Raw genomic sequence first — 18,912 nt, 5'->3', positions numbered from 1 at the left:
TCATACCCACAATCCCAGCAGCAGTCTCACACCCACAATCCCAGCAGCACTCACGCCCATAATCCCAGCAGCACTCTCACATCTGTAATCCCAGCAGCGCTTATACTTCTAATGCCAATGGATCATGAGTTACTCGCATACTCCAGAAGTCCACCCCGTGACTGCATGAGGCTCTGGGGGGACGAGTAGACACAAACCATAATAGGCTTCATAGAGTAAATATAATGTGAAAGAAAGGCAAACCCATACCAATTCTACCTTACACACCACCGTGAGTCAAGTTAAAGTAGATCTTAGATTTCAATGTTAACTCTAAAATTATAAAACACGTAAAGACATAGAAGAAAACATTTCTGACTTAGATGTGAACTGTCTTGACTTAGTATGTGAAGCACTTCAATACAGAAAAATGAAAATATGAAAAGACTTCCTCAAAATTAGTACTTATAACTGCTCATAAAATATTGTTAAGAAAACTAAAAAGGCATGGAAGAGTTGAAGAAAATACTTTAAAATCATCTACACAACGTAGGAATGAACCCTTGTTACATTTCTTAATAACCTCTCAAATGCAATAATACCAAAATGACATAATCTAAAACTTTGTAAAATATTTTAACAGACTTCATTTAATGTATATAGACATGGACATATGCTAGGTAAATTCATGAAAAGATGCTAAAAATGACTAGGAAGAATGTATGCAATGTGTTAATTATTGAAACTGTCCTACCAATTTGGTTTGAAACTGTCTCATTGCTATTTGTTTCTCAATAAAATTATGGAAAAAATAGCTAGGATAGGTATCTAGGTACTTTCTCTTAATTCACTGAGAAGAAAGACTTGTACTAATAGTGTTTAGACAAGAGATCCTGTCTGCATCTTGTACTGTGAGTAACTACTATGAAGACAACCATATGCAATGCATTAATTATTATAACTGTCCTACTAACCCGTTTTGAAACTCATTGTTATTTCTTTCTCATTAAGATTAATAAAAAAATTTAAAAATAATAAAATAAAATTAAAAATCAAAAAAAAAAAGATGCTAAAAATGAGAAATGAAATTACAATCCCAGCATTATGTGCCTACTAGAACGACTAAGCTAAAAATCTGGGGGGAAAAAAAAAAACCAACCCAGAAACAAACAGATATCCAGGGCCTCTTGTACTCTGTCTTTCTAGTGAGAATCCAAAATGGCATCGCCACTTTGGAAGATAGCTTGTTTGTTTGCCTTTTGATAAAGTTCAGCATACACTTAACCTATGTGACCCAGCTGTCGCCTTCTAATGCACTGTGCCACCTTTACTACGCACTACGCAAGATCAAAAAGTGCGCCGCGTATTATTAGTGTAACAGCCAAAACTAGGAAGCAGGTCGACTATTCCTCAAATGGAGCACAGGGGACAGTCTGGGCGCAACTCTACAATGTAACACTGTGCAGGGAAACGAAAGAGAGAAAGAAAGAAAGAAAGAAAGAAAGAAAGAAAGAAAGAAAGAAAGAAAGAAAGAAAGAAAGAAAGAAAGAAAGAAAGGCAAAAACCATACTGCAAACCTCTGCAACAAGGTAAATGAACCTCAAATGCATTGTGAAAAACAAAGGAAGGCAGATTGGAAAAGCGACATACCACACGATCCCGTTCCCATGACCTACCAGAAAATGCAGAACTATAGAGACAGAAGGCAGGTGGAGGCTCGCCAGAGCCCGCGCTGGCGTCGCAGCAAGCTCGAAGGGCGGGAGCACTACAAGGGGAGGGTAGGAATGCCAGGCATGCCTTCATCAGGTGTGCAAGAATTACATATTGAGAGTGGAAAATTTTCCTGCACGTAAATTATGTCATAGAAAGCAACAAGGGACCTGCAGGAAATACAACTAATGCAGACCTAGGAGAAGAGAAAGTGGTAGGAACTAATATTTATTGAAGTTGGATAGAAGCTGCACCAGAATTCACTATTTAAAAACAACTCCATCATTTTAAATGATACCATGTGTTTTTGAATCACGGAGCCATATTTAAAATAATATTCTTACTATAAAAGGCAAGACATTCACTTGCTTAGCATTTTGACACTTATGTTAATTGATATTTTTACTTTCTATGGTTTTGACCTTTTCTATAATTAAAAACCATATAGATTTTAAAATAACATCTGTAATAGTAACAGGCAAGAAACTATCTAGTTAATAGCTTTCAAAAAATACTAAATTACTCAAAAAATAAACCAGAATTTTTTCATTGGAGGTCATCTTTATTTTATAGCCTATTGCAATAGTCATGTTTTACTATGCAGACAAATCTAACAGAACAAGGGCCTGGAGATTCTTATCAGGCATGGCGGGCGTGGCTTGGGCAACAGCTGTCATGTCTGCCTGGATGCCAAAGTCCCATGATCTAGTTGCCTTGAACTTTTCACTGTTTCAGCGTAGGTTCTCGTAAATAGTCTAACGTTATTCTAGGGTAATAAGTTCCAAGGAGAAAGCCTCCTTGCTTACAGCTGAATGTGTGATGTTAGCAAGAGAAACAGTCAGCCAACTGCGCTACTCTTTAGTTTTTTGATTAGGACTTCTAAACTTTAATTTATTGCCAGACTTGTGATGTATTCTCTTCATTTAATCTTAACAAAACTTTTAGGACAATGACAGCCATCCATAAGGAAAGACCCGCCCCTGGGGCATGCTGAGACTGGATTGGGAGTGGTGGCATGTGCCTGTAATCCCAACTCTTGAGAGGCTATAAACAGGCAGATCACTATGAGTCTGATCTAGTAGTGAGACCCTGAACACCCTGTAGACCCTTCCCTAAAATACAGGGGGGAATAAACATAAGGAAAGAGCCAGAGTAGATGACTTGCCTGAGGCGTTGTTCATTACCCAGTGGTAGATCACGGGATCAGGAGTCGAAGTTGGGGGCTCTACCTGACCACACTTCGCACACTGTTCTCTCCAGTCGTGAAACACAGAAACTATTCATTTATAAGAAATCTCCATCATTGCAGTTGTATCCCTGAGCCTTTTCTAGCTGATGTTCCTTAAATTATGGTTGAAGATACTTGCCAACCAGTGTCATCCCAACCCCCGGCTAGCTGCAGCTCCCTTCCTGTGCTTTCTTTATCTATAAGACCAGATGCAGAGCCAGGGAGATAGCTCAGTAGAATAAGCGCTTGCCTGGCAAGTGCAGGGTCCTGAGTTCGATCCCTGGTACCACAGGAAAAAGAACAGACCAGATGCGTCGGATTTCACTTTCTCACTCTTCTTCTGAACAACTAGAATACCCGGCTCCTGGGGGCTCTTCCTCACCATAGCTCAGGCTTCTTGTATAGTCCTGTATGCGATGCTGCTTTCTGGTTAATAATTCAGATGACTTGATTTTAAAGAATTCTAATCAGGACCTGACTGATGTTCTTCATACAGACCAACTAATGGCTTCCATTTTCTAGGTATTCTGTTTGCGTTTAGGTGCCTACTAACCATGTCAAAACAAAGCCTTCCAAATTAGAATTCTTCTTTCGCATTTGAGGCTCTTATTTTATTAATCATTTTATAATTTGGTGACAAAGTGCATGTCACTCTAGTCCACGGGTAATCCAGGCTCCCTTTGTGTACTTCCAGCTTTTCTTCTGTTGACCTGGTTCTGGAGTCTGTCATTTTTCCAAGGACCTCAGGTTCTGTTTAACAAAGAAAACTGTTAAGAACAGGATCCGAGTGCTAGTTATGCTCATTTCACTGAAGGAAGCTTTATTTTAAGACCTCAGGTGACTAGAGCAAACATGTACTTTAATTTATGTGTGTGTGTGTGTGTGTGTGTGTGTGTGTGTGTGTGTATTTAACTTACCTATGCACATGCACATTTTGTTTTTCTATGTGTATTGATGTAAAAGTAAATGAATTCTTACTGATGTCTCTAGTTCTTACTCTTTTTTTTTGTGATACATGCTGACAGTATGTAATGTTTCCATTCCTTGTGGGAAGTTGGTCCCTGTGCACGACACGTCCTCATTCCTTCCTCCATTAACTCAATTTCACTCCCTTCCCTCTCCTCTCCTTCCGTCTCTCAATCTCCTTCTCATTCATGAAAGCTCTATCTCCTGCATCCTATTATCTATCTTTTATTTTGCTCTTCTTTTATAATTTGGGTTTCTCATATTAGAGAAATCCTGTGATATTTAAGCTTTTGTGTCCAGTGTATTTCACTTAACATAATGGTCTCCAAGTGCATACGCTTTTCTACAAAATGACACAAGTTTATCTTTCTGTCCTACAACGCAGAACACCACCACATGTAAATGCATCATTTTCTTTATCCATTCGCCCATGGAAGGACATGTAGGGCTCACAGCTAAAATTCAGCTGCTATGCACCATCCTGCTGTAACATGGGTGTGCATGGGTAGCTGTGGTAGGGAGGCTTTCACTCTTTTGAGAAGATACCTAGAGGGGAAATAGCTGGGTCAAGTGGAATTTCTGATTTTAGTGTTTTGAGGAATCTCCATACTAACTTTATCGTGGTTTTGCTAGTTTGGTTTTTTTTGTTTTGTTTTTTTGTTTGTTTCCTTGCTTTTTAATTCATGTATTTGGTACAGGGTCTCACTATGCAGCTCTGACTTATAGTGATCCTTCTGTTTTCAGCCTCCCCAGCTCTGGGATTACAGGTGTGTGCCATCATGCTGGGACTGGGTCACCAGCTCAGTGAGCCCTGGGGACAGGGCTGGTGCAGCATGCAGTTCCTGGGATCGAACCCCAGTCCCTGTGCTTGCTAAAGCAGGTGCTTAGTCCGCTGGTTATCGCACCGGCCCTGGTTTTACTAGGTTCAATTCCTGCCAACAATGTGAAAGTGTTCCTTCAGCCTCCTACCCAAAGCTTTGCCAGGATTTGTAACCATGTAGCTTCCCGAGGATGGCCATTCTTTCTTAGGTAAGATGCAATCTCAATGTTGTTTCAATTTGCATTTCTGTAATGGGCAGAAATGATGCAGCATGTACTCATGGTCGTTTGTGCTTCTGAGAAGCATCTATTCACATTAGCTGCCCATTTTTTGATTGGGTCTTGTTATGGTTCGTGTCTTTTTTTTTTTTTTTCCAGAACCAGGGATTGAACTCAGGCCCTTGCGCTTGCAGGGAAAGCACTTATTCTACTGAGCCATCTCCCCAGCCCATGGTTCGTATCTGGATGTCCCCACAAAGCCTCATGTGGTCATAGAGTTTTTTCAGAGGTGGCTGAACCTAAAAGGTGTGGTTGATTCATTTGAGGTGCAGTGCTGGGATTAAGTGTGAGTGACTAACAGCCCAGCCTGCTGATTGGATTGGCCCCACCCTAATGCCACTCACTGGAATAAAGAGCTTGCACCCTCTTCAAATTTGCTTCTTTCACTTACTCAGCAACCTATATCCAGAGTTCATTCTTGCATTTTAGCATCTTGGTAGTTCACCTTCTTTTACTGATGAAAAATACCCTATTGTAGTTAGGATAAAGGTACACTACTTTCTCTTAGTTCAAAGAGAAGAAAGATTTGTATTAATAGTGTTTAGACAAGATATCATGTCTACATCTTGTACTCTGAATAACTACTATGAAGACAACAATGTGCAATGTATTAATTATCGTAACTGTCCTACTAACCTGTTTTCAAACTGTCTCCTTGCTATTTCTTTCTCAACAAAATTAACTTAAAAATATATCCTATTGTATAGAAGTGCCACAGCTTATTTTATGGACGCATCTTTGTTGTTCTTAGATCTTGGTGATCGTAAGCATAACTGCTACAAATACAAAAATGCATATACTTGTGTGAACAGGAGTTTTACCCGCTGCAATGCGTAAACTAGTGGGAACGCAACTCCATTGTCATCAGGTAGGTTTATATTTACTTTTAGAAGAAACTGCTCAAGTATTTTCCAAAGTGGACAGACACACTTGCATGTCCACTACCTGCAAAGGAAGGGGAATTTTTATGGCTCCACAGCCTGACCCGAATTTTAAAATGTGATTTATTTTTAATTTCAATTTTAGCCCTTCTGATGAATATAGTGTCTCATTGTTCTTTTAACATGAGGTTTACTAATATCGTTGTGCTTAGCATTGTGTACTTGGCTAAGTGCATAGGTATTTTAACAGCCACTTCAGACCCCACTTCTCGGTTGTTATTTGCTTCATTATTATTGAGATCTAAAAATTATTTGTATTTTTCCTATTAGATGGCAAATATTTTGGTCCTGGTGGTTTGTGGTTTCATTCCCTTAAGATTAAGTATCTTTCAAAGTTGTTGGAAGCGGGCTGGCCTTAAACTCATAGTGAGCCTCTTGCCTCAGCATTCCAAGAGCTGAAATTATGGGCATGTGCCACCAGGCCCAAGTAGAATTTCAAATTTTAATTTTATTTATTTTTGATTGATTTATTTTTGGTACTGGAAATTGAACTGAGGACCTTGCACTTGCCAGGAAGGGGTAGTGCCACTTGATTCCTCAAAATTTTTATATAGTCCCACTTGTTATTTATATTAATCAACCTTTTTCTGTTATACATAAAAATTTCTCACCAAATCCTCTAAGTCATCTAGCATTTCTCCTATGTTCCACAACAGTTTTAGTTTGCAACTTATATTTAGGTTCCTGATTCAACATGAATAAATTGTTTAAAAGGTATAAAAATCTGCATTTATATTTTCTGTATCTGGATGTCTAGTTGCCTTGCCATTATTAGTCAGGAAGACTTTTTTTTTCAGTATGTAGTGATTTCATCCCTTCGTCAAAGATCAGAGGCTGAGTGTCGCACGCACCTGTAACCCCAGCACTTGGGAGGCTGTAAACAGGAGAATCACTATGAGTCTGATTTAGTAGTGAGACCCTGAACACCCTGTAGACCCTTCCCTAAAATACAGGGAAAAAAAAACCCACAAAAGACAAAAACAAAGACAAGTTGACCATATTTTCATTGATCTGTCTGGGGGTTCTTACTGTACTCGTGATCTATATGAATGTCTTTTCACAAATCCAATTATGTCTTCATTAATAAAACTTGCACTAATATATATATATATATATATATATATATATATATATGCCAAAGTAATAGAGAGTTTGTGTTCCAGGTGCACACAGGAATACAGCACTTTTTGTTGCTAACAGAATGTCCCCTTATTTTCCAGTGTACATGAACAGTTGGAAACCTTTGCCCTCTTGTTTTCTGTCTATTTTGTCTTTCAAAAGTCACAGAGCTTAGCTTTATTTATAAATTCAAACATTAAAATGCATAAAATGAAACTAAAATCCCCTTCAATCTCATAGTTGTAATAATTGCAAATAACAAGACATATTCCTTTAAATGTCATTCCTACACATGGCCAAGACACACGTGAAAACATAGTCCATGTCACTCATCAGCACAGTGAGATGTCGCCCCAGACCTGTCAGGATGACTGTTGTCAAGGTGACAAATGGCAGCAAGAGCTGGTGAAGATAAGGAGAGAAACGAACACTTGTTGGTAAGAATGAGAACAGTACAACCATTATGAAAAATAGCGTGGAAGTTTCTTAATGAATTAAAAATACAACTAAGATACGCCCCAGAAATTCTACTTCTAGATATATAGACCAAGGAAATGGAATCCGTATGCTGGAGACATCTCCACTCTGATGGTCTCTGCAGCATCATTTGAGAAACTCCAGACATTGAATCCACCTAAGCATCCTCAGTGGATAGGCATTTTTTTTTTAATCTGTGTAGGGATATTCTTCCGCCATAGAAGACGATCTGCCATTTGTGACAACTTTGGTGAACCTGGAAGATAATACGGTAAGTGAAATAAACAAGGCACTGGAAGAGACAAACTCCGAGTGATCTCACTCATACGCGGAATCTAAAAATGTTGAGCAGATAGAAGCAGAGAGTAGGAAGGGGCTCTCAGGACAGGAGTAGATGGTGGAGATTTGTTGTTTAAAACATACAAAGGCTCAGTTCCACAGAAAGAACAGTTCTTAGAGACTAATGATACACTCTGAATAGTACTAGTAAATTGCATTGCATGCTTGGGAATTGCTAAAAGAGATTTTCAATGTACACACATACACACACACACAACAACTGCTGGTTGCCCAATTTCTGATTGGCTCTGAGGTGTGGGAGTCAGATCCCATAACCTGTGATACTGTGAGTCACCACACCAGGGCTGCAGTAAAGTTCACATTTGATTTTGTGACCTTGAGCATCTGAAGCCCAGACCCAAACAAATGGTCAGCTCTGTGACGAAGCGTCGAGCAGTCCTCACGCTCTGCTTCTCCAAGCTGGCGGGTGTGTTCTGTGCTCTGGCTCTCACCTAGGACATCAATGTCAGTGTGTAGGGTCAGGTAGAACACGCGTCATTAACAGAGCTTGAACAGCAAACAGCACGCTTAAGAGCATAAGTTTTCGAATCAGTCAGAACTGACTTTATTTTTATTTATTTTTTATTTTGGGGGGGGGGCTGCTCAGCCCACCCTGAGGGCGGGGCTGGCGTGGCATGTGGTGCCAGGGATGGAACTGCAGTCCCCTGCGCCTGCCGAAGCTTGCCTAAGCAGGCACTTTAGACCGCTGAGCTCTCGCCGGCCCCAGAACTGACTTCAAATGTTGGCCCCTTCGTATATTAGTTGTGGAGCCTTGACTAAGCTCTTAGTGTCTAAAAGCCTCTGTCTTCTCATAAGACACACACACACATGCAAACACACACATACGCACATGCACACACACACTACACACTCACTTCACTGATTTGTGGCAAGAATTCAGTGAAAACTGCGCACTAGTTTATATTCAGTAGCAGCAGATTTGACGCACAAAAATAGAAAGCAATTATATTCAATAGCAACTAACCTGAGAAACTTTTAGAACAAAAAGCACTTTTCTTCTACCTAGAATTGCATAGTCACCCAAATAACCTCAAAACAGCACAGTCAGACTTTGAAGAATCACTCAGGAGAAATCACTTTCTTTTTAAGGCATTTTTTTTCCAGTTTCTATACATGCAACTAGAAAAGATAAAATGGGAAAGAATTATACAGAACTACGCTATTTACATGTGTCTGTCTCATTGAGTTGGTTTTATAGTGAATAATCTTAAATTATTTGGACATCTGTTGGATTTTAACCAGTATTTTAGATTCTCTGAATAAGTAACTCAGAGAATCTTATGGCTTTTCTATTTCCTTTTTTATTTTATTTATTTATTGATTGATTGATGGAACCGGGGGTTGAACTCAGGCCCTTGCACTTGCCGGGCAAGCACTTATTCTACTGAGCCATCTCCCCGGCCCCTATATTTCCTTTTTTATATTGATACAGAACGTTGACATGTGTTTATGAGGGACAACGTGATGCTCAGATTCACGAAAGCATCAAGTAATAGTCAACTGAATTAACTGGCATATCCACCCACCTGACCTATTAGCATTTCTTTATGTCAAGCACATTCAAACTCCCTCCTTTTACCATTCTGAGATACGCAACGCACCACAGTAAACTCTGTCGCCCAAGCTGTGCCACGGAGCATCAGCACTGACTCCTCCTATCTAATGACAGCATTCTACCATTTCATTTTGTGGTATCTTACTCGACTCCTCAGAGAGAAACTTCCCAGTACCTTGACTATTTTTGACAATGAATACAGTCACAAGCGCAGTTAGTAAGGTCATCTGCCCATCTGGTTATGTCAGCAAGGCAGGCACCATGCTGAGCCCTTTATAGTGACTTCTTCATTTTCTTTCCACTGACACCTGTAATCAAGCTGCAGTGGCACAGCTTGGTCACAGACTTCATTCTTTCCACGTTGATCACACACCCAGCTGGACAAATACCGAATCAAATTCAGTGCTGAAGTTGCATGTTGACCTTAGGGGGAAATTTGATCCAGCTCTCATCCAATTTGGTTTGTGATCAGCATTGTGGAAATAATTAAATTCAGGAGCTGAGGTACCACCGTACCGTGTTGAGATTATGGGAAAAGGAGATAGGCATCAGAAAAGTCAGGAAGTCAGGCGTCCTCGCGGAAGGATGCAATGCAGTTAGGAGTTCTTTACAACCTGCCCTGAGAAAGCCATGGGCACTTGGTTGGTAACACATCACCTCTGAAAACCACCTTTGCTAGACGCTTGGACCTGAGGATTTGCAAAGACAGGCTGCCAGGGAAGACCATGCCTGCCTTAGCAGTGCGCATACTGGATCCACTATACTGCTTGTATTTCTGACATTGATTTCTATCTTCTTTCTTTATTTTGAGATTACCTAAAAGTTTATGGATTTCACTGATTCAAAAAAAAACAAAAACAAAATCCAGCCAGGTATGGTGACACATCTGTAATCCTAGCACTTGGCAGGCTGAGACAGGAGAATCATTCCAAGTTCGAAGCCAGCCTGGGTTTCAAAGTGAGCTCATGGCCCATCTGAGCTACATAGTGAAACCCTATCTCACAAAGGCAAGAAAGACATTTTTTAAAAAAATTTGCTGATGTTCTTCTCTACTTGTTATTCTTAGCATCAATGGTTTCTGCTCTGAATTTACTATTTCTTCTCCTTTGTTTTGCCTTTCTTTCCTTTTCTTCTGCCTGATTTGTATTAAATAGCCTTTCTCTGTTCTTAAGTGGAATATTCAATTTTTGATTTAAATCTATTTTTTTGAAATTGTGAATTTGATGCTGTAAACTTTTTTTTTCTTTTTTAAAAATGTATTTGGTTGTTACAGGATCTCACTATGCAGCTCAGACTCATAATGATCCTCCTGTTTTCTGCCTCCCCAGTGCTGGGATTACATGTGTATGCTACTACACCTGGCCTCTGTGGCCAGCTCAGCCCACCCTGGGGGTAGGGCTGGCATGGTATGCGGTGCGAGGGATGGAACCGCAGTCCCTGAGCTAGACTAAGCTTGCCTACGCAGACGCTTTAGTCCACTGAGCTATCTTGCCGACCCTAATGCCGTAAACTTCTAATAACTGCTTTTTTTAAATTTTTATTTTAGGGAAGAATCTACAGGGTGTTCAGGGTCTCACTACTAGATCAGACTTGTAGTGATCTGCCTGTTCACAGCCTCCAAGAGCTGGGATTATAGTTGTACGCCACCACATCCAGTCTCAATTGCCATCTCAGTGTGCGCCGCGGGCGGGAACGGCCTGGCAGGCCCGGGGATGTAACCCCTGACCCCTGTGCCTGCCTGCAGGCACTTTAATCCTCAGAGCTATTTGGCTGGCCCTATAACTCTTTTTCTTGATCTCAAAATCTTGATGTTATATTTACATTTTCATCACGCAGAATAATTTCAAATAACTCTTCAGATTTCTTTGACTCTAAAACTGCAGTTTAACCTCCAAAACTCTGGAGAAACTCCAGCTTTATGTTATTGTTTAATTCCACTGTTGCCTGAGAATATACATTACATAATTTCTATTATTTAAAAGCTGCCAAGTTGTGTTCATGCTGGGACTGCTATGGTTCTGTACAGGTATTCCCATCCAGCCTGATGCAGCCACCACGTAGTCATGGGGCAGCTTCTGGAGTCTGTGACTGATTATTGTGGGTGCTGCACCTGCCTGGGGACAGGCAGTACCATGGAAGGAGGGAAGAGAGGCTAGCTAGCTGCTTGAGCTGCTGCCATTCCTGCTCTGCTCTTTGCCGCCGCCACTCTCTGCCACGTGCAGCTCTCCCTTGGAGCCAGCTGAGCATAGACTAAAACCTCCAGTAACTGTGAGCCAAATCACCATTTCCTTCCTTCATTTTGGTATTTGTTCCAGCAATGCAAAAAGAGTAACTGAGACAGCGACGATTCTAGGTGAGCTGGACGTGGCTGGCGCCTCCGTAAGCAGCAATCCTGTAAAGTCCAGTCAGGTCGAGTTACCGGGATTCTGCGGGTCAGATCGGTCCTTACTGTTTCCCTGTCTGCATGGCCAGCGGTTGACTCTTAGGAGGTCTCACGTGGAGCTGGTGGATTTGCCTCTATCTTCTTGCAGCTCCATCAGATTTTTTTCTTGTCCCATTTTGAGTCACGCTGATTACTATTAGTGGCTCACGCATTCAAGATTACTGTGTCTGCTTGGAGGACCGGTTTCTTATCCTTAGATAGCACACCTCCTTATTCTTAGTAATTTGATTGGTCTTGAACTCTGATTTCTCTTAAACTAGAACATTCTTTTGACTCGTACCATGATTTGTCATCTTTCTCCTCCCTTTTACTTTTAACTTATCAATGTCTATACAATTAAACCTTTAACAGCACAGTTTTATTCACTTTGCTATTGTTTTAACTCTTGACTTTAAGTGATTAGTGATATAATTAGAAAAGATAGACAGTATCTTGCAAAGCAATTTTTATTCTTTCCTTTTTTTCTTTGTCCCACCCTAATTCCTTTTTCCTTCCTTCTTTGGTTTTGAGTATTTTATGATTCCACTTCTTTCCCCTCTCACCCTATCAATCTCATGGATTTTTTAATAGTTGGGTCACAGTTTGCAATATGTATTTACAAATCATCTAAATCAACACTCAAAATAATGTCACATCCCAGGATATTGTTTTCCACGCTGCTCTCGAAGAAATCACTCACTGAAGCCAGTGTTCCGTGTCCCGTCCTACATGTCGTTGTAGTTCTGAGGACAGAACGCAGAGCCCTCACACTGAGCTGCATCCCTAGCCCTCTTCTCGGTTTTCACTTGCGGCAAGGTCTTGCTAAGCGGCTAAGTGGTCCAGGCAGAGCTTGAATCTGCGATCCTCCTGCCTCAGCCTTCCAGAGACCTAGAGTTACAGGGATCTGTCACTCTGCTGGCTTTACTGGTATCTTTAAGTAATCATTTACTAGATCTTCAGATCAAAAAATATAAATTTTTATCCTCATCCTTGTATTTTATTGCCTCTTCTTCCTTTCTATATATTTGAGTTTCTGAGCTATATTATTATTATTTCTCTTTTAAGCTCACTTTTGATTATGTTTTTTACATTGCAGCTGTGCTGTTGATGAGTATCTTGAGCATATATTTGTCTGAGAAAGTCTCCATTTCTCCTTCCTTTCAAAAGAATTTTGCTTCACATAGAAATCTGAGTGTGGTTTTTCTCTTTGAGTTCCGTAACCGTCTCACCGTGCTCTCCTGGCGTGCACGGAATCCGAGCACGCATCTGCTGTAAGTCTTATTCTTTTGTGCTGAAGGTAAAGTGTCCCCCCTCCAGCTTATCTCAAGACCTACTGTGCCTTTGGCTTTGCCTGGATTGAACATTATCAAAAATAAAATTACAGCAAATTTAGTTTTAGATCTAATTGGCTTTTGTTTATAATCCATGTATTGGGACAGTTTCCATGCTACAAAATAGCACGGGGGCTTTGTATTAGTTACTCTTCTCTCGTTGCTGGGACAAAAACCCACATTCAAAATGAGGGAAGGAAAGGTTATTTAGCTCACAGTTCCTGGAGGTCTCAAGACACTGGAAGAGAGGCTGGGATGCTGCCATGTCCAGGATGACCCCTCTCCACACCTCTGAGAAAGCACAGGCTAGCCAGTTTAATGGTTCATGCCTCTCTGGCCCCGCCCCTCGGGCCCGCCCTGGTCCTCTGGCCCCGCCCCTTGGGCCCGCCCTGGTCCTCTGGCCCCGCCCCTCAAGCCCCTCCCTGGAAGTAATTCCCCTTTCTGCTGAATCAGATAAAAATGGTAAAAGCTTTTTCACTGGAGACTGGACCAAGTCTCAGAGTATATTCAAAAATAGTTCCCTTTTCTCCCTACCTTCTGCCGAAGGCATCAGGTAATTCTTTTGTTTTTTCTTCCACAAAATTATACTTTTTCTACAACAAAAGTCATCAAAAGGTCCTTCTACAAGGACCTTTGCTTCCGTGGGTCCGGGAGACTCTAGTGTTTGACCACACTAAGCCTTCAGGATTTTTCAAAAGGACATGGGTGCCTCGAGGGTTGCCTGACCTTGGGCTCCCGGTGAGCTGAACACAGCTTCCATCGGTGCGACCCCAATGCGCGCCTGCGAGCTTGTGCGAGGCGTCTCTGCTGACGTCTGGGTGCTAGTTTTCTCATGATCTACGCTGTTTATGAATCTGAGGAAAGTCATCGATCTTCAATTTGTTCTCCATTTTGCTTGCAAGACTGATATCTTTAAACCTTCCCCTGTTCAAACTAAAACCAACAATCCCTTTAGTTACAATGTTTACATTTTCTGAAAGAGAGTTTTGCTCAGATGAGTTTCTAAGTTGACGGGTTGGTGTTTTAAATCATAAATGAGCACTTAAAATATGCCATCCGGTGCCCTCGAGCCTCTGTTAATTCTTATTAAAAATCTTGCTTGTATCACTCTGGGGCCCCTTGTACATGAGGACACTGCAAATGCCATCCTTGTCTTGGCTGTGAAGACTCCTCCGGTTCATCCTTAGGCTTTTTCTACATGGATCAGTTTCTTTGCATTCCGCTGAGCTTCCTGGGTGCAGAGCTTGGTATTGAGTTCTCTGTGGCCATTATGATCTCACACTTTTTAAGGTAATATCATGTCAGTGTTGAATACTGGTTTTTCCACCCTCTGGGTTTTTTTCTTTTTATTTATTGACTCAAATCAATAATTTTAGTGAAATCTTCTTCTCTTGACATGTTCATCTTCAAATTTCCCTGCTCAGTTTTTTTCCCTCATTTTATCTTTAACCCTGGCTTCCTAGTAGCTACCCCGGCCCGAAATATCTTCGTGGTTAGTCCCGGATGGGTGCAATATTTTGCTTAAGCCTCTAAACCGGTGAAACTTTCCCTTTTGTCTGTTATATCATGTGTGATGTTGAAATTGCTTTTCTGTTGTCTCTCTGACCCATCATCACCCTGGCTTGTAACTCAGAAGGCCTCTTCTCAATGTCCCCTCAGCAGTGCAGCTTTCAGCTTTAGCAGACCTCCTGGCCAGCACGAATGGATGACCTGGGCTCCAGCTGGACCTTCTCGGCCTAAAGCTCAGATTTCCTCTTTGAGCTTCCAACCACCAGCCTGTCCTTGGCATTACTCCTACCTGTTCATTGCCACAAGTTCTTGGCTCATTGCTCCGTGCTGTGGTCCACACAAAGGTGGGCTCTCTGACAAGGACAAGGCATAACAGTAAGTCAGAGGCTTATTCCTGACTTCCCATGGGAAAGTCTCTGCATACCAGAACAGGGACATAGGAAAATGGAAAGCCTCATGCTGCACTGGCTGCTTGACCCTGGTCCTCCCTGAGAAAGAGGTGCTCTATTAGAAGTGCAGAGACAGCACTGTTTGGTTTCAGTCCAATGGGAATCTTCCAAGGCACAAAACAGAAGAGGTTGACACCTGCCTGTGTCCAGCAGCAGCTGAATCCCCCTAGCCTCTCTCTGGATCTAGGAGTATGGTGGACAGGAGCTACCATTCCCCCGCCAAGCCTTGTTGTAATGACTTTGATGAAAGATGCTTCTTAATTTGATGTGAGTCCTTTGGTCAATTTCCAAAGATCTTAAGTCATTAAATCTCTGTTCTTGCTAATTTTGACCAGTTTGGTAGATGTCTTCTTAGGGAAGAGACTTGCCGGACTTCTTTTCTCACCATTCCAGAACTACTGTGTCCAAACCATGCATCCTACTGTTGCTGGTTATCTTCCCTGGCCTTCTCTAGAAATACTATTTAATCACAATTAGGTTATTAGCACATTATTTTAGTATTATTATGTTTTTAAAGTATTCAAGACAAAACAAAAATTCCTTTTAGTATAACTAATAGTAGGGAAGGTTAATGAATAATTAACTCTAAGAAAACTATTTTAAAATATTAATAGGAAAACAAGGAATTCCCTTGTAGTAATGTATGACCACATAATTCTTATAAAACAATGGTCAATGGAAAAAGTTGCAAGAGCAATTTTTAAAACAATCTGCTTAAAGGCATTGAAAAGCTAATGAGATCATGAATTTGCAGTTCAAGATACAGGTGAAAAGACTCAGAGAGGTGTCCAGCCCCAGTTTTGTCCTGGGAACATAAGCCAACTCCTTGGACCCTGAGCAGCCCTCTGAGAGTATCTCAGAGCAAGACAACATGCTCTGGACTTAAGAGATGCCCACAGAAGAGTGGAATCTTCTGGATAGAACCCTGAACCATTGTTTCCTACAACAGACACCACAGTAGGATTGTGCAGAAGGTCCCAGACTTTGAGATTCAATGGCTGCTCCATACACTCTTTAAAAATTCATTTCTTCCCTCCTTTATTGTAGCAGATAAGTCTGGCTTGCTCTCCAACTGCCACAGTGTGAAAGGCTTCCTCATAAACCTATCATACCTCTGTGAAAGGGACAGCAGCATCAGGGAAAACATATGAATCCCATCCCTTCTTCAGTTATGATCATTATGGGAAGAAGAGATGGAAGACCTGTGCCTCACCTCTCTGGGATGAGTAGGTAGGTGAGGGGAAAGAAGGCAGTTCATCCGCAGGGCCTGCACATCAGTCTTCTATGTCTGCTCTCAATCTCCATGAGTCTACCTCAGGGTGTAGAAGGACTCTGATGAGGATTTGTTGAAGAGTCAATTAAAAGGGGATGGATGCCCATAGACATTTTAGGGGAGTAAATGGGTTGACTCTGCTTCAGATTTGGTCTTTTCTATTTCTCAAGCCTAACAACAACCAGGCACCACAGATCAGAGACACCGTAGGCACCTCCATGTGTTAGATCATTCCATTTTCCTCTAGAATTTTCCAGACAATGTATTATTTCATTTCATAATTTTATAGATGCAGAAGCTATAAGGGGTCACTCTGAGTAACTTGTTCCTGATGGAAAAAAAAAAAAAAAAGTGTGGACCCATCACCATGAGCTCTTCCAGAAGATTCTGGAACCTGGACCTGTTCCCTCTCTAAGTCATTCTGTCTCAGCTACGCTTCTCTCATTGCTGGGACAAATACCTGACACTCAGATGAAAGAAGGAAAGGTTTATTTAGCTCACAGTTAATGGATATTTCAGTCCATACTCGGCTGGCTCCAAGGCAGGCTGCACATGGCAGAGGGCAGCTGTTCATGGTGGCAACAAAGAGCAAGAGCAAATGGGAGGAGTAGCAGCAACAAAGGTTACAGAAAGCAAATTTCTTTCTCCTCCTTCTCTGCCCCAGGCTGGGTGTAGCACTCACACCCATAATCCCAGCAGTACTCAGACCCATAATCCCAGCCTTAGGTCAGAATGAATCACAAACTCGAGAACTCAATGACTGCATGAGGCTTTAGGGGGACAAATACACATAAGCCATAACACACTCCACCCAAGGGTGTCAGCATGTGTGCTCTCCCTGCTCCTCTGGGGCCTCTCTCATCCATGTGTCTCTTGGCCCTTGTGTCCCCAGCAAGATCGCATTTATGAACATAGTCGCATGGCCTGTTCTCTATGAGCAGCATTGCTCAGGACGGGGACGGTGTTCTCTAGGTGGACCCACAGTGGCTTCATTCCAGTTGCAGAATCTCTGCATGGCTGTCCGGCTCCGTGCCCCACGGCGTGCTGATGAATTAGCAGCCCCTGCGTGTTTCTCTTCTGGCCTTGCTTTTCCCCAGGAAGACTTGACATCCAATGCTTTTGGAAGGGACACTGGAAACAATGTCAACTTGTGCTCCTGTCATTGTTGCCTTTGTCACTGTTTCCCTTCCTCTTCTAGTCTTTAATTTTTTTATATTGCACATTTTCCTGTGGTTTGTCCTCATCCCCTGCCCTCAGTCGAGCCCAACCCAGCCCCACACATTTGTTCTTTTTCTCCCTGAAGTGTTTCTCGCCATTGTGCAGAATACTAGGTCCCTGGCTTTGGTTTCTCACCCGTTCCAAATGTGTAACAGTGCCGCCAATTCATATACCCATGACTTCCAATTTCTTCATCATGTTTTCCAGATGCCAAACCCACCAGAAGGCAAGAAGATCTATTTCAGGGTGCTTAGCATTGTACATCGCTAAGTCGGTGGCAACTCACTCTGTATGCAAGCTGAAAAATAACCGGCCGTCTTCTTTATTCAATTAAGCAATAACCAGCCTGTGAGCGGGTCATCGATAATGCTGCTCATTCTGTTGTTTACATCAATAAAAACAGTAATTGTGTCAGATAAATGTCAAATTATTATATTTTGCCCCTGGTGGAAGCGAACTCTACAGTCAGAGTAGGTCATGGTCTTGCGATCATGCGTTCAATGGTGTTGTGCGCTGAGAGTGCGCAAACGCTCCGGAGCATTTCTATGATGGGGGACACCCGCATTTTCTCGGATCTCCCTATTTTTATGCTGGTATTGGCATAATTTGATTTTAAATTGTCACCAGTGTATTAACTGTTTTTCAAAAAATAAATCTCGCATTATGCACTTCGACTGTAAAGCACACTCTCACTTACGTTGCTTTACGGTAAAATATAAGTGAAATGTGCTTTTTAGAATCAAGACACAAACACAGCAGTAGCCCCATCCATTCTCCACCCAAGAGCTCGTGCTGCGTGTTTCCTAATTGCCAAGGACTGGGCTCATAATTGGGTCCACTAGGTTAATAACAACCCAGTCTCTGTTTCTCACATCCTAAATTGCTGCAAACATCTCTTAATCGAATTTATTTTCCTTTCATTTAATCCTTCTACAGTGCATAGCAAGGTCTTGCAGTGCATAGTTGATGCTTCTGAAAAGTACACGCCAATGTCACTTTACTATGTAGCAAAGAGCTATCTGCCTTATTTGCTGTGCTTAAGGAAGGGAGCTTACAGAGAGTCACTGGAAAGCTGAAAGAGCATGTGCCGGTGCCGGTTTAGCTGTGCGCTCCTGCCCTGGAGAGAGCAAGCTGCACTTGGCATCTGCGTCCTGAGCCTCTTGGCACCTCTGGCCCACTGTGGGAAAGGCAAGATCACAGAATAGCCGGGGGGGAGGGAGGGGAGAGAGAGAGAGAGAGAGAGAGAGAGAGAGAGAGAGAGAGAGAGAGAGAGAGAG

The 18,912-nt window shown here is 41.9% G+C and overlaps 1 pseudogene; it reads left to right on the top strand.

Moving 5' to 3' along the window:
* Positions 1-1,646: 1,646 nt before the first annotated feature.
* The window catches only part of LOC101575420, a 54,824-nt pseudogene continuing 37,558 nt past the window's right edge, over positions 1,647-18,912 (top strand).

Source organism: Octodon degus, unplaced genomic scaffold, assembly GCF_000260255.1.
Source record: "Octodon degus isolate 3935 unplaced genomic scaffold, OctDeg1.0 scaffold00035, whole genome shotgun sequence".
Lineage (NCBI taxonomy): Eukaryota > Metazoa > Chordata > Mammalia > Rodentia > Octodontidae > Octodon > Octodon degus.
This window is presented reverse-complemented; position numbering and strand designations above follow the sequence as displayed.